Source organism: Lactuca sativa, chromosome 5, assembly GCF_002870075.4.
Source record: "Lactuca sativa cultivar Salinas chromosome 5, Lsat_Salinas_v11, whole genome shotgun sequence".
NCBI lineage: Eukaryota > Viridiplantae > Streptophyta > Magnoliopsida > Asterales > Asteraceae > Lactuca > Lactuca sativa.
Window position 1 is genome coordinate 120247148 of NC_056627.2, and position 16680 is coordinate 120263827.

At 42.6% G+C, this 16680-nt stretch overlaps 1 pseudogene; it reads right to left on the reverse strand.

The window, feature by feature from the left end:
- The window catches only part of LOC128134203 (protein Ycf2-like), a 16337-nt pseudogene extending 1689 nt beyond the window's left edge, over positions 1 to 14648 (reverse strand).
- Positions 14649 to 16680: the final 2032 nt, after the last annotated feature.

The following is a 16680-nucleotide window of genomic DNA, read 5'->3' on the forward strand; positions in this document are numbered from 1 at the left end:
TAAAGTAGGTCTTCATCTTCAGGCATCATATCCATAGTTAGCGCATTCATGCTAGTTAGCAGTTCCAACTCCATATCAAGGATATCGTCACTAGCATCAATATCGTCACTAGCATCACTATCGTCACTAGCATCAACACCAATATTATCAAAACCTTGAGACTTGTTATCCAGGGACTTGTTCAGAAATACCATAATGAAAGGAAGATAGGATTTTTTTCGCTAGGTATTTGACCAAATAAGATCATCCAGTTCCTATAGAACCTATTACTAAAGTACCCCTAGAGAGGGATAAGGCTTAGCGGAGCGAAAAAGGTTTTCCATGAGATGGGAAATGCAAACTATTAGCCCCACACGAAGTTTGTGAATAAGTGATTGTCTGATAATGAGCAAGGAATATCTGTCTTTCTACTAAAGAGGATGTATTGAACTCATAATTCATTAGATACTTTTTATGAATGTCAACTAAGTATCGTAAGTAAATTGCTCCCGGTTGTTCAATCATTTGATAACCAGAGTCATTCTTTGAGAAATGATCACTATGAGTCAGACTTAATAAAATTTGATCAATCCTTTTTTCTGTCGTTAAGGTGGAGAACTAAACCAAGAATTCTCTTTTTTCATCATCAATCGAATCGCTGTTTGCAACCTAGGATTCTATTTTATCATCAATCCAGTCCCCGTTCACGTTTTTTTTTCTTATCAATGAATAGATCTCTTTACTTTTATGACTTAGATGTCTCGTATTTCTCGAAAAAGTGATTCGATTGATGGGATTTGGTATGATACTTATGAGATCGATGATATCGATGAGATTTATATTCAAATATTTCTTCTTCAAGCGTATTGATTTGACCCTATAAGCGGGACCACCACCCAATAGCATGTTGCCACCTAGAGAATCTCCTAATTGTTTCAGAGTAACTAGAAAGAGATTCTTTAACCAGAAAGAATTCGGTTCAGATGTAGGATACCTATCCAGAAGTTTTTGCAACTCAATCATAGATGATGGAATCATAAAAGATTTGACCTTTTTGAACTTTGTCTGTAACTCACTAGAGGCCCTGAAAACAAAGAGAAGACGTGTACAAGCGAGATATGCAACAACAAGAAGAAGGAAGAGGATTGCATAGAGGAACTCCAGAACATTTGTCAGATGTTTCGATATCAATGGTGACTCATTATTTCGATAAATCATTTCTTTGGACATAAGAAGATTATGCAAACACCTACTCGAAATCTCACTTATCAGATTCCTTTGTGGAAGACAGAATTTTGTAACAGCCTGGATTCCCAGTTATTATTCATTTATTTACTTTTCGTAATTTGTGAGGAGACTCGGCGAGTTGGAGCCTAGACTCGCCGAGTATGATCGCGGATTTGGACGCGGGTTCGCGTCCGGACTCGGCGAGTCCACGCTGCTTAATGAAACCCTAATTTCCCGACCCTGAGCCCTATTTAAAGGACCTTATAACCCTTCTTGCGGCTACCTTCAACCTTGAGAGCACCAGAGCATCTGAGAGTCCTTGTGAGTGAGATAAGAGGCCATTATTCACCATCTTTGTGTGTGTTTGGAAGAAAGGAAGAGGAAGGCCAAGCTAGGAGAGTTGGGGAGCTTGGATCTACTTCCGTTTCGGCAGAGGAAGCTATTTGAGGTAATATTCAGAGCTTATTCTCGTGTTTTTATCGATATGGTCAAATCTAGGGTTTCTTCATGCCTTGTTTGCCTTGTAATTGGAGTGTGAGAGATCCTATGGGGAAATGGTACCTAGATCTGGACCTTAGTAGGTCCAGAGAGTCCCAAATGCTTTGCTTTATGCCTTTCCTTTTGATTTGGGGACTTAGGTTACAATTTTAGATGTCATTTCACCAAAAGAAGCCTTGTAGGCGTCGCATGGTAGCCAAGATTGTAACTTTACGTGATGAATGTGCTTGGAAGGTTTGGATCTATGAGTTAATGGAACGGATCTGACCTCAGGAGTGAGTTTGAGTTCATGCATGGCTTAGACTCGCCGAGTCTGAAGAACAAACTCGACGAGTAGCATGAAGATTGTCCCTAACCACTCAATGAGTGGTCTTGCCAAGTTAAGGGGTTGACTCAGTGAGTCAGGGAGAGTTAGAGAGGGTTGACAGGTGGACTGAGTCGAGTTGGAACTCGCCGAGTTGTTCTTGAGACTCGGCGAGTTGAGTCGTGGTGGCCCCGCGATTCATGCCAGGTGGAACTCGTCGAGTCAGGGTAGTACTCGACATGTCAAGAGAGGATCCTAGGGAGTCAGTGAACACATATAGACTCGCCGAGTCGCTCTAGTGCACTCGGCGAGTCCGGTCAAAGTTGACCGTTGACCAGAGTTGACCAGTGTTGACTTGATGGGGTAGTCAACCTTAGTTGAGAAAGTGTTAATTAGAGATATATTGTGTTATAGGAGGATTATAGCTCGGAGGATCGAGCGCCAGTGATTTCCGGGATTTGCTAGTTATCGAGATACGCGAGGTGAGTCTTCTCACTATACTTTACCTTGAGTAGGTACTCAGAGTTATGTGACAGAGTATTTGTATGCTATATATATATGTTATGTGTTGTACTGCATTATTTCTATGTGATTTATGTTGTGCATGTTTATAGAGTTGGAACTGGAAGGTTCCCAGAGTTAGAACCAGTGGGTTCACAGAGTAGGGTCTACAGACCCACAGAGTTATAGCCTCGAGTGGCTAATATGTGTTGTGTGTAGTATTTTGGAGAACTCACTAAGCTTTATGCTTACATTGTTGGTGTTATTTGTTTCAGGTACTAGTGATGACTGTGGGAAGGCGCCGGCTTGATCAGTACACACACATGGGATTTTTATGATATGTGATCTTGGGATTTTTGTATGACATGGATTGGAGTTTTAAACATTGATGTTTTTATGAAAATTAAATGAATATGTTTTTATATTAAGCGAAAAATTATTTTGAAATTCACGGTGTTACAAGTTGGTATCAGAGCCTTGGTTTGAGGGATTCAAGTACACCTTCGGGCGTATTTGAACTCAAACTGAGGATTTGAGAAGTATTTTCAAAAAGAGTAAAAGATTTTTGGAAGAACACAGAGCAGAGTTGTGTGTACGATCAGTCCGCGCCCGAACGGTGATTTCTCAAAATACCCTCATGTTATGTGATATTGATATTGATATGATGTATTCTCATGCTAGAGTAGGCTAGGTACTCCTATTAGGACTAGAGTGGCCTGATTTGTGATGCCTTAGCCTCGGGAGAGGTGAACTGCTATGAGATGCTTGAGAGTGAGTACGTAGCATTGAGGGGCTTATGAGAGATTTGTTAGAGAGTGGATTGTGCATGATAGAGTACTTGGAATTTGGGATCCAAAGAGGATGACTTGGGGTGTATTCTGATACGGTGCGGACAATAGTATTGGGCCCGTACTACTGAAAGCACCGGAGCAGTGTATAGCCCAAGTAGGAAGCTTTGGAATACCAAGGATCAAGGAGGGATGAGTTGTCGAGTGTGAGTATGCTCGAATGGATTCTAATTTACCATATGTTGTATTTCAGAGGTAGATCATGGTGAGGACACGACTGATGCCTGAGAGCAGTGAGACCAGTGATGAGGAGATCCGTCGGATCATCCATGAGGAGGTGGCTGCGGCCATCAAGGCAGATATACCAGAAATGTTCGGGTCTATTAAGACCACGCTGATTGAGACCTTTGATGAGCGTTATGCCGCTCTTTCTGAGGCTACTGTTGCAGCGGCCACCGCAGCTATTGCTGCCACGAGGCCACAGGGTGGTGATGCGTTGCTGTTCTGAGAGTTCAGCAACACAAAACCACCAGAGTTTGATGGGACCCAGGACCCGGTGGCGGCTATGAGATGGATTTCTGACATTGAGGGGTGTTTCTTCACTTGCTCAACTCCTGATCATTTGAAGGTTCGGTTCGCGCTGAACCAACTTCACTTGGGAGCGAAGGACTGTTGGAAGTTTGTGACAGCACATTTTACACCTGCTGAGCTTGCGATAGTGACCTGGGAGAGGTTCACTGCCATGTTCCGAGATGAGTGCCCCAGGTGGAGAGGGAGCGTTTGGCCCAGGAGTTTCTGACCCTCAAGCAGGGCACTGAGTCTGTTACGGCGATTACCAGGATGTTCCATGAGAGGGCGATGTTCTGCCCTGAGCACGTGTCCATCGAGCAGGCACGTATCAGCCGATATCTGAGTATTTTGAGGAGAGACATTCGGGAGTTCGCGGCGAACTCCTCGTACCGGACATTTGCTGGGCTTCAAGAAAATGCCCGGAAAAGGGAGATTGAGCTAGAGACTCAGGCCAGGGAGGAGGCGGAGTCTCAGGGGAGGGATCGGCGACCGGCGCAGTCTCAGCCGGCAGCCAACCGGGCCAAGCAAGCTGATCCCAAACTAGGGAGTCAGAAGGGCCGCACTTGTGGGAAGTGCGGCAAGGGTCATGATGGAGTTTGTAGAGCGGGATCTTGCTATAAGTGTGGCAAGGAGGGGCATATGGCCAAGGACTGCCCCAAGGGGTTTGCGGTGTGTTTCCACTGCAACCAGACCGGACACCGGAAGGCAGAGTGTCCGCAATTGCGAGGATCATCTCAGGGAGCACCTCAGGGATCTGCCCCTGCCGCCATCAGAGGTACCGAGAGTCGGCCAGTGAAGGCCGAGGCACCGAGGGCACGAGGGAGAGCTTTTCAGTTGACCGCAGAGGAGGTCCGCGCAGCACCCGATGTCGTGGCTGGTATGTATTCTTTCGTGTATTTATTTTGATGTTGAGATATTATGCTTATATTATGTTATGCGTAGGTACTTTTCTTGTGAATTTTGTACCTGCCTTGGTGTTATTTCACTCGGGTGTGAGTCGGTCTTTTGTATCTTCGGCTTTTAGTCAGCATATCAGTGTTAGTCGTGAGGCGTTGAGTCGGCCTCTAAGAGTTTCCATAGCTGACGAGAGGGTGATATATGCCACGGAGGTTCTCTGAGGGTGCGTAGTCGAGATTTTCAGTGTTGAGTTCCCGATTGATCTAGTTCCTATTACAATGGGTGATGTCTGTGTCATTGTGGGCATGGACTGGTTGAGCAGATTCGGTGCGGTTATCAACTGCGAGCGACAGCTGGTGACCATACGAGACCCTAGTGGGGGAGTTCTTTCGGTGTACGACGAGGGTACACGTTCAGGATCAACGTTTGGTTCGGCCGCTAGGGCGAGGCAGTGTCTACAGTAGGGCTGTAAGGGTTTTGTGGCGTATGTGATGGATACGCGGGTGGATTTCGAGAGACCGAGGTCAGTTGAGGAGGTTCTGGTAGTGTGTGAGTTCCTAGATGTATTTCCCGAGGATTTGCCGGGTGTGCCTCATGTGAGGCAAGTGGAGTTCAGTATCGATTTGGTTCCGGGGGTCGTGCCTATCACTAAGGTGCCTTATCGCCTTGCACCTCTAGAGATGCAAGAGTTATCCTCGCAGCTTCAGGAACTGCTGGGGAAGGGGTTTATTTGGCCGAGCAGCTCGCCGTGGGGAGCGCCTATCCTGTTCGTCAAGAAGAATGATGGTTCACACCGGATGTGCATTGATTATCGGGCGTTGAACAAGCTGACGGTCAAGAACCGTTACCCGTTGCCGAGGATCGACGATTTGTTCGATCAGTTGCAGGGAGCATCTTGGCTCTCCAAGATCGATTTGAGGTCTGGATATCATCAGGTGAGGGTGCAAGATAAGGACGTCCAGAAGACAACGTTTAGGACGCGTTATGGGCATTACGAGTTTGTGGTGATGCCTTTCGGGCTCATCAATGCCCCGGCAGTGTTCATGGATCTCATGAACCGCGTGTGTAGGCCGATGCTGGATCGGTCGGTGATTGTATTTATCGACGACATTTTGGTATATTCGAGATCTAGAGAGCAGCATGAGGAGCATTTGAGAGAGGTTCTCGGAGTTCTGAGATCAGAGAGGCTTTATGCCAAATTCTCCAAGTGTGATTTCTGGTTGCGGGAGGTCCAGTTCTTAGGACATCTCGTTAATCAGAAAGGGATATTGGTCGACCCGGACAAGGTTGAGGCAGTGATGAGTTGGGAGGTGCCGAGGTCACCCTCCGAGATCAGGAGTTTCCTAGGGTTGGCAGGGTAATATCAGAGATTATCAAGGATTTCTCTAAGATCGCAGTGCCACTCACCAGGTTGACCCGGAAGGGTGTTGCTTTTTCATGGGGCCCCGAGCAGCAGGCCTCCTTTGAGACACTTCGCCAAAGGTTATGTGAAGCCCCAGTGTTAGCCCTCTGTGACAACCCGAAATTTCCATTATGTACAAACTATATCGCTTCAATAGAAGTTATAGTGGTCACTGGTAATTTTCAGACTTTTTCACATAAGTTTGAGTAATTCAGTGTTTACACTTCAGGAAATATCAGGAGAGTGGGTGCACTAGGGATTTGTGCAACACTGTTATTCCAACACTCTATTATATTAGAGATCAATTCTGGAATAAAAATATTTCTGCCAAAAATATCTCAGGACTATAAATAAATTTCTGAACCAAATTCATTCATTATTCCATTTCTAACTAAAGAAAAGCCATCTTCTCTCTGACGGATCTTCGGGTCTTTATCCCAAATTGTGAGTACCCTTTTCTAGTAGTGTTAGAATGCTTATTATGTGTTTATAACAGGATTTAGAAGGCTAAATCACTAGATCTAGGAGTTTACTCCCCAAGGTGTTCTTGGGCGGTAAACTCCCGAAACGAAGCCAAAACCGACCTTAGTATTATACAACTGCTTAGGACTCTTATGTATGCATATTAGGAACAAGAAAACATCTATAAATCACCCAAGTTTGGGGAGTTCACGGCCAAAGAGATTCATAGGCCGTAAACTCCTTTTTCACACTCAAAATGGTGTTTTAAGGACTCTAACACTTTAAGGCTTTTATCTAGACTAGATCCCATTTAGTGTAAGGCATTAAACACATCAAAGAACACAAACAAATGAGAGTTTACGGCCCAAGTGTATCTTAGGCCGTAAACTCCATAAAAATGGACAAAAGGGGTGTTTTCATGACACCTAAAGCCCTAGACCTTTACAAGGAATTGTTTCCACTTAATTGAAGGGCCAAAACTCATCCAAATCACTTAGCAAAGTGATTTTACGGCCAAGAGAATGCTCTTGGGCCGTAAACATGAAAGAATGGCACCAAAGTGTGCCTAGGGTCCTCATTTGCCTTAAACAATTGTCTAGAACATGTCCTTCAAAAGCAAGAGACTTGAAAAACAACAAAAACACCCAATACTTAGAGTTTATGGCCGTAAACTCTAAGGGAATTGGCCTCAGGGCCGTAAACTCCTATTTGGAGTATTTCTAGACCTTAAACCCCTTCAAGAATGGAACCACCAAGTTAGAATAATTCTAGAAAGCATTTGGGACTTCAAAACACACCAAACACACATGTTTGGGAGTTTATGGCCGTAAACTCAAGAGTTTACAACCGTAAACTCCATGTGTGATGGTTTATAGGGAGTAAACTCACTTATAGGGTCCTTTGGAAACCCTAAACACAAATACCCTGTCCCACAATAACTTAGATGCAATCCTTAGGGCTTAAAACACCTATATAAAGTGTTTATTATGTCTAGGATGTCTTAACTTTATCAATTAGTGATTTAAGACTAATTGAATGCATATATGTGTGATTATATGTTCATTAGGATCGTAGTGCGTGTACAAGTCCTCGCTTGACACCTAGCCATCCTATAACGTTCAATTCATCCCAATCACCAACTACAGGCGAGTTCATACCCCTAATCAATATTTTAAATGATTTTAAATGCTTTAATGGGGGGGGGGGGAATACAAGTAGAAACAAACATGTTATTGAATCATTGATATGTATTTTATAACTGTGTTTGCCATTTAACAGGTTTCACATGCTACAAAATGTGATGCATGAAATGATTTTACATCTTAAAAACACATTGTTACCAAATGTTTTACCTTTGAAATGTTTATTAAAATGACATCAAGTCATTGTTAATTATTGTTCAAAACCCATAAGATGTCTTAGAAAACCATTTTACATTCTTGAACTAAACTATGCATATAGACTTATATTCTTATATATGTATTGATGTTATAGTTTACATCTTTCATTTAGTTTCCCACACCCTTGAGTAGTAAGAGTGTATAAACCTACATGATCAACCAATTATATTACAGTAAATTATCATAGGGATAATTTGAAGATATCAAACATTACTTCTATTACAAGGAATCACACAAGAGTCAGTTCATTCATGAGTCTTTACTAGTACATTACATGATACATGAGTACCTTTACATATGCTTACATGATACATGAACACGCTTACATGAACACATTACATGAATACCTTTACGTAGATACATCGACCTGTGTATACTTACATGAATACTTGAACCTCGGTTCATTAGGATGAATTATTAGTACCTTCAGTAAATCGTCCTGTCCATCCCAGTTCAACGGGAGTCAGTTACAGGACTAACCATTCCTGGAACCTATTGTTCACTACAGAGGTTAATTGGATAATCTTCGGATGTTCATTAGGTTATCTATTTCGCTTATAGCAAGGTAGAGTCAGTTACGGGACTAACCATTCCTAGAACCTACTGTTCGCCACAGAGGTTAATTGGACAATCTTAGGATGTTCATTGGGTTGTTATTACATATATTAGGAGACAGTTACAGGACTAACCATTCCTGGAACCTACCGTTCGCTACAGAGGTTAATTGAACAATCTTTGGATGTTCATTAGGTTATTTACTTCGACTACATCGATGTAAAGTCAGTTACGGGACTAACCATTCCTGGAATCTACTGTTAGCCACAGAGGTTAAATTGAACAATCTTCGGATGTTCATTAGGTTATATCTTTCGCTTCAGCGATGTGTTATTCCCGGGTAACCCAAGAGTAATACTTTCATGGTTATATTTTCCTATTTACTTTATTTTGTGATATATTCACATAAGCGATGAGTTAGACTAGTTACTGTATGTAGTAGTCAAAAGAAGGAAAAACTATCATTTTACAAACAAAACATTCGGGTCTTGGTAGAAGACTACATCTCAAACTGATAGAAAATAAGGGATTTTCTAGGGTTTTTCATACTTAAATCAACATTTTCATTTAACGTTTTACATGGCCTTCATAACAGATTTTCACAAAACAAAGCCAATGACACTTATATACTTATGAATTCACCAGCTTTAAAGCTGATACTCGCTTTCAAAATAACTTGTATTCTCAGGTCATCAGTAGACAGGTACGGAGGCCAGGTTTTGAGAAGACGGAGCAGACAAGTCTCATCTTTTATTTTGATTGTATATTTTGGTGTCTTATTACAATGAAAGAACACATGTATTAAAACTTTAGTTATAATGCAATGGATGATGTTGTTGCTTGTTTATTATATTACATTGTTGTGATACTGTACATGACGTCCTCCACCCCTGAACGTTTCTGCCGTTCGTGGTTTTGGGGTGTGACACCCTCCTGGAAGGGATGGCAGACTTTGTGGGATACTATGACGCATCGATTCTGGGGTTGGGGGCGGTGCTGATGCAGAGGGGGCAGTTGATAGCATATGCATCGAGGCAGCTGAAGCCTCATGAGATGAGATACCCCACCCATGATCTAGAGTTGGGGGCAGTGGTGTTCGCCCTCAAGATTTGGCGTCACTACCTATATGGGTTTCGGTGTACGATATACACGGACCATAAGAGTTTGAAATATTTGATGGATCAGCCCAACCTAAACATGCGACAGAGAAGGTGGTTGGATGTGGTCAAGGATTATGATTGTGAGATCCTGTACCACCCAGGCAAGGCTAATGTTGTAGCCGATGCACTGAGCCATAGGGCGGAGAGCACCCCACTGCAGGATGTATGTTTGAGATTGACCATGATAGCTCCAGTGTTGGGCGCCATTCGTGGGGCACAGGCCGACGCTGTGCAACCTAAGATGCAGAAGAAAGAGCGGGTTGTTGGTTTGGTTTCAGAGTTTGTTACCGATGGTCGGGGGCTTATGACATTTCAGGGGCGTATCTGGGTTCCGTTTGTGGGAGGAACGCGTACCATTTTGATGGAAGAGGCTCATCGGTCGAAATTTTCGATCCATCCCGGGGCCACTAAGATTTATTTGGACCTGAGGAAGGAGTATTGGTGGCCCTGTATGAAGAGGGATGTTGCGTGGTTTGTTGAGAGGTGTTTGACCAGTCGTAGGGTTAAGGCCGAGCACCATAGGCCGCATGGTAAGTTGCAGCCATTGGATGTTCCCGAATGGAAGTGGGAACAGATCACCATGGATTTCATCACCAAATTGCCAAGGACTGCCAGCGGAGTTGATGCAATTTGGGTGATTGTGGACAGGTTGACGAAGAGCGCTCATTTTCTTGCTATCACCGAGAGTTCTTCAGCAGAGAAATTAGCGGAGGTGTATGTGAGGGAAGTGGTATCTCGACATGGGGTGCCGATCGTGATTGTTTCAGACTGTGATGTGCGTTTCACTTCCAGATTCTGGAAGAAGTTTCATGAGGAGTTGGGTAATAGACTGCATTTTAGTACCGCATATCATCCCCAGACAGACGGACAGAGTGAGCGGACGATTCAGACGCTCGAGGACATGCTCCGGGCATGTGTGTTGGATTTCGGGGGGAGTTGGGATACGTACTTGCCCTTGGTAGAGTTTTCCTACAAAAACAGTCATCATTTGAGCATTGGTATGCCGCCCTTTGAGCTGTTGTATGGGAGGAGGTGTTGGACCCCCATTTGTTGGGGAGAGGTTAGACAGCGGGTGATGGGCAATACAGAGATCGTGCTTCAGACGAAAGAGCAGATCCAGCAGGTCAGACAGAGGTTGTTGACCGCTCAGAGTCATCAGAAGAGTTACGCTGACAAACTTCGGTCCGAGCTTGAGTTTCAGGTCGGCGACCTTGTACTCCTGAAGGTCTCTCCTTGGAAATGAGTGATTCGATTCAGGAAGAGCGGCAAGTTGGGGCCCCGATATATTGGTCCTTTCCGAGTGATCGCGAGGGTAGGCCGGGTAGCCTATCATTTGGATTTGCCAACATAGATGGGGCAGATTCACGACACTTTTCATGTGTCGCAGCTGAGGAAGTGTATAGCCGATGCGTCGGCAGTGGTTCCATTAAAGGATATCCAGGTGGATGCGAGCCTGAATTATGCTGAGAGACCAGTGGCCATCAGAGATCGGAAAATCAAGGTTCTGAGGAACAAGGAGGTACCCCTGGTTTTGATTCAGTGGCAGCATCGGAAGGGGTCCGAGATGACTTGGGAGCCGAAGCGTGAGATGCGTGAGCAGCATCTAGAGTTATTTGCAGAGCGAGACTTCGAGGGTGAAGTCTAGTTCTAGTGGGGGAGAATTGTAATATCCCGGATTCCCAGGTATTATTCATTTATTTATTTTTGGTAATTTGTGTGGGGACTCGGCGAGTTGGAGCCTAGACTCGCCGAGTATGATCGCGGATTTGGACGCGAGTTTGCGTCCGGACTCGGCGAGTCCAAGAGTGGACTCGGCGAGTCCACCCTTTTTAATGAAACCCTAATTTCCCGGCCCTAAACCCTATTTAAGGGACCTTATAACCCTTCATTGCGGCTACCTTCGACCTTGAGAGCACCAGAGCATCTGAGAGTCCTTGTGAGTAAGATAAGAGGCCATTATTCACCATCTTTGTGTGTGTTTGCAAGAAAGGAAGAGGAAGGCCAAGCTAGGAGACTTGGGAGCTTGGATCTACTTCCATTTCGGCAGAGGAAGCTATTTGAGGTAATATTCAGAGCTTATTCTCGTGTTTTTATCGATATGGTCAAATCTAAGGTTTCTTCATGCCTTGTTTGCCTTGTAATTGGAGTGTGAGAGGTCCCATGGGGAAATGGTACCTAGATCTGGACCTTAGTAGGTCCAGAGAGTCCCAAATGCCTCGCTTTATGCCTTTCCTTTTGAGTTGGGGACTTAGGTTACTATTTTAGATGTCATTTCACCAAAAGAAGCCTCGTAGGCGTCGCATGGTAGCCAAGATTGTAACTTTACGTGATAAATGTGCTTGGAAGGGCTGGATCTATGAGTTAATGGAACGGATCTGACCTCAGGAGTGAGTTTGAGTTCATGCATGGCTTAGACTCATCGAGTCTGAAGAACAGACTCGACGAGTAGCATGAAGATTGTCCCTAACCACTCAGCGAGTGGTCTTGCCGAGTTAAGGGGTTGACTCAGTGAGTCAGGGAGAGTTAGAGAGGGTTGACAGGTGGACTGAGTCGAGCTGGAACTCGCTGAGTTGTTCTTGAGACTTGGCGAGTTGAGTCATGGTGGCCCCGCGATTCATGCCAGGTGGAACTCGTCGAGTCAGGGAAGTACTCGACGTGTCAAGAGATGATCCTAGGGAGTCAGTGAACACGTATAGACTCACCGAGTCGCTCTAGTGCACTCGCCGAGTCCTGTCAAAGTTGACCGTTGACCGTTGACCAGTGTTGACTTGATGGGGGTAGTCAACCTTAGTTGAGAAAGTGTTAATTAGAGATATATTGTGTTATAGGAGGATTATAGCTCGGAGGATCGAGCGCGAGTGATTTATGGGATTTGCGAGTTATCGAGATACGCGAGGTGAGTCTTCTCACTATACTTTACCTTGAGTAGGTACTCAGATTTATGTGACAGAGTATTTGTATGCTATATGTATGTTATGTGTTGTACTGCATTATTTCTATGTGATTTATGCTGTGCATGTTTATAGAGTTGGAACTGGAAGGTTCCCAGAGTTAGAACCAGTGGGTTCACAGAGTAGGGTCTACGGACCCACAGAGTTATAGCCTCGAGTGGCTAATATGTGTTGTGTGTAGTATTTTGGAGAACTCACTAAGCTTTATGCTTACAGTGTTGGTGTTATTTGTTTCAGGTACTAGTGATGACTGTGGGAAGGCGCCGGCTTGATCAGTACACACACATGGGATTTTTATGATATGTGATCTTGGGATTTTTGTATGACATGGATTGGAGTTTTAAACATTGATGTTTTTATGAAAATTAAATGAATATGTTTTTATATTAAGCGAAAAATTATTTTTAAATTCACGGTGTTACAAATTTTTTCTGAAGAATACGCCATGATATATTTGATCCATGCATAATATCATGAAAAATGGATACAAATTTTTGACTGCTACTTAGTATCCACAATAGGTCTGAAAAAGTATTTAAAAATAAAAACTTTAGATATCTGTACCCTGTCGAAGTAAGGAACCATGGCATATATGTTTGGAATACATTCCATTTTGAGAGAGTTAAATAAGCACTATCTCGTTGAAAAGTTCTATACATCTTCCCTTTCTCAACGCATTTCTTTAGACAAAGACTTCGTTTTTTCCTCTTTTCGGATGGTAAATATTTCTCATAACATGGAGTGTGAATCAAACCCATGTTAGAATTGAAATTGAGATACTGATACAAGTTCTTCCCTTCTGAATCAGATAGATTCATATCTGAAAGAGGTTGACAATAAGTTCTTTCAAAATTGACTATTTGTTCCTCTGTTAGGGGTGTTCCAGAAATGTCTGCGATCGAGTAAATAGCTCTACGAACGAATGGATTGGATCGACTTGGAAAATGGAATGATATGTACAAGTTATACGTTTCGTCACCACTTTGTGGAAAAGCCTTAGGTATGAATATGTTAGATACCTGTGACTCGATTGCTGAAATAGTATCTCTCCCCCAAAAAGCATGTTTTTTTTACCGACGCACAAAGAAAAAATTTTGTTGAGAATGAACAAGATATTGAGGAATTGTCCATACGTAAAATCATAATTATTGATACGGGCCTTTTCCACATAAAAGGGGAATCTTTTGTTACAATAGAAGCAGAAGTGATGTGGATTATTCAAGAATCGAAGTTGATTTGCTTCATAAAAAGAAGATCTCAATGAACTTCTATGAAATGATTTCACGGGATTCATCCAATTGTACTCATCGTGGAATATCATTGAGAAATAGGAATCCGTGTTATAAAAGGATTTCCTGCGATTATTTCTAGTATGGAATGAGTCAATCATCCACTTTGGTATCTTATTGAACAAAAATGGTGATATTGTTCCTCCATTGATCAAGAATTTAGATTTTTGGCAAGTCCCATGATCATCCAATAAGAAGGGTTTCAATTTTTTCAAATGAACGATTTGAAGACCTATTGATTCTAAAAACTGTGGATCATTCGGACCTTTCAATTCATAGATGTAGATCTCGGACCTATGAATGGGGATATTCCTGAAACTGACAAACAAAAAAGGAAGTGAGTTAGACAAAAAAAGAAGCAACTTGGACAAAAAGAAACGAAGTGGCTTAGACAAATCTTTTTTGTCGATAACCTAAGACCAATCAATCGAATATTGATTAATACGTAATCGATCGAACACTACTTGAAAACGGCTCTTCTGCTCAGAAACGAAATGTTCCTGGAAATTCTTGCTCCCAGTGGACCATTTGTATCTATATGCATCAGGATCCCGATTCATGGAAACTGTTAGTATCCCTATCAAAGAGATAAAATTCATTATGTGGGGTATAACTATGAAAAGAGGCATAAGTCGAGCTACAAGAAAAATTCCCGCTACTACCATTGTAGCAGCATGTATAAGGGCCGAAATAGGAGTTGGCCCTTCCATTGCATCAGGTAACAATACATGAAGGGGAAATTGTGCAAATTTTGCAATTGCACCGACAAATAATAGAATAGCACACAAAGTAACAAATAAAAAATTGACCTCATTATTAGAAATCAAGTTATTGAAGATTTGGAATTTTTTATTGCATCAGCATTTTGTTTGACTACATAATTGTAATTTTCACATTTGTTGCTGTAGTCTTCCTGAAGTCTCCTAAAGTCTTTAATTTTTTATTCTAGTTGAGCTTTAAGTGGTTTTTGTCCTTTTCGAAGTCGATACCCTTCATATCTAAGGTCTTCTACGTCTCTTATTAATTTATCATTGAGTTCACGAAGAATCCTAAGATTTTCTACTTCATTACCTAATGTCTCAATTTTATCCTGTAAAGTTTTCACATAATCTATACAAGCCTTAGAACATGATGGGAGACTTACCTTGTATGAGTTAGGTTCATGGGATGAGGATACCATCAAGCCAAATTGAAGTTTCATCATGTTGTCTTCAGCTGCTGCAGTCCTTGCTTGAGCGTCATTCCTCACTTGTGCTAGATGAGCATTTTCTGGTCCAGACAAATTTAGGGCTTGTATTTGATCATCTCAGTCAAATGATTGAGCAACCATAGCCTTTTCATTGTTTGCTTGACCACTGCTTCGATTATTCCCAAATGCAACCATTGTTCTGTCATTATTGACCCTCCTATCAGGGTGTGGGCAACCACAAGCAAAATGCCCTGGCTCGTGGCAATTGTAACATCGAAGCTTTCCTTTGTTGAATCCAACCTTCTTGTCAGCACTCATTCCCCAATTGTTCTTCCCTGTCTTTTTGGCAAACTGTTTTGCCCTAAATACAGCCATGGCAATTTGCCATGTGATGTCCATTTCCTCAACATCCTCTGGATGGATTTGATCAAGATCTGCAAATGACAGTTGAGGAGGAAGTTCCCCAGCTACAAGAGCATTGTAGCAATTCACAAGCCCTGCTGCAAAGACAAGGTTTTCATCACCCTCCTTTCCCTTTGATGAAGAGGCCACATTAGAGGATGAAACATTTTGGGTAGATGTAATAGGCTAGCCTTGTGGGTAAGGAATAACCGGAGCAGAGGCAGATGAACCTGCAGAAGTATAGGAGAAAGAAGAGAGAGCATTATTAGATGAAATGCCAAGATTGGCAGATGAGTATGAGTTCACATGATTGATCTCTCGCTGTTTGTCATCAATATCACACGCTTTGATGACAGCCATCACTTCAGCTAGGGAAAGTCGATTAAGATCCTTAGTCTTCTTGATTACTGCTACATTCATGTCCCAAGATTTTGGGAGAGCATTTAGTAGCTTCTTATTAATCTCTGACTTTGTATAGAAAATCCCTGCCACAGTCATCTCAGTGTTGAGAGTGGTAAATCTCTGCAGTTGAGCTTCGAGAGTCTCCCCAGGAACATAATTAAACATATTGAAGCGTTGTCTCAGCATATCTTGGCGACTTTCCCGCATGTCTTCATTTCCCTCATATACTTCAATGAGAGCTTCCCACAGAGCTTTGGCAGAAGTATACTCTCTGAATCCTTGAGCAATGTCTGGAGATAATGCCATAGTCAAAATGGCTAATGCCTTTTCTTGTTCTTCCACACTCTCAAAGTCTTCATCAGTGTAATTTTCAATTGCCTTGTCGACCACCTTTCCCCCAACTGTAGTGGTGATTCTGACTGGATCCTTTAAAACACATTTCCAAATCTTAAAGTCTTTCATCTTTATATACTTCTCAATTCTATATTTCCACTCGGGAAAACCATCAGCTGACATAAGTCTTGGAATTCGTGTGGTTGTACCCATCACAACATCAAGCTCTTGGTATTGAGTTGAATTTTGTGTATCCATTTTATTTAAAAAAAATATCACAAAAAAAAAAATTTAAGGCTGTAAAAATGCTGATTTTGTCGTGTAAATAAAGGCAGAAAATACTGGGCCGTAAACTCCCGACCGTAAACTGG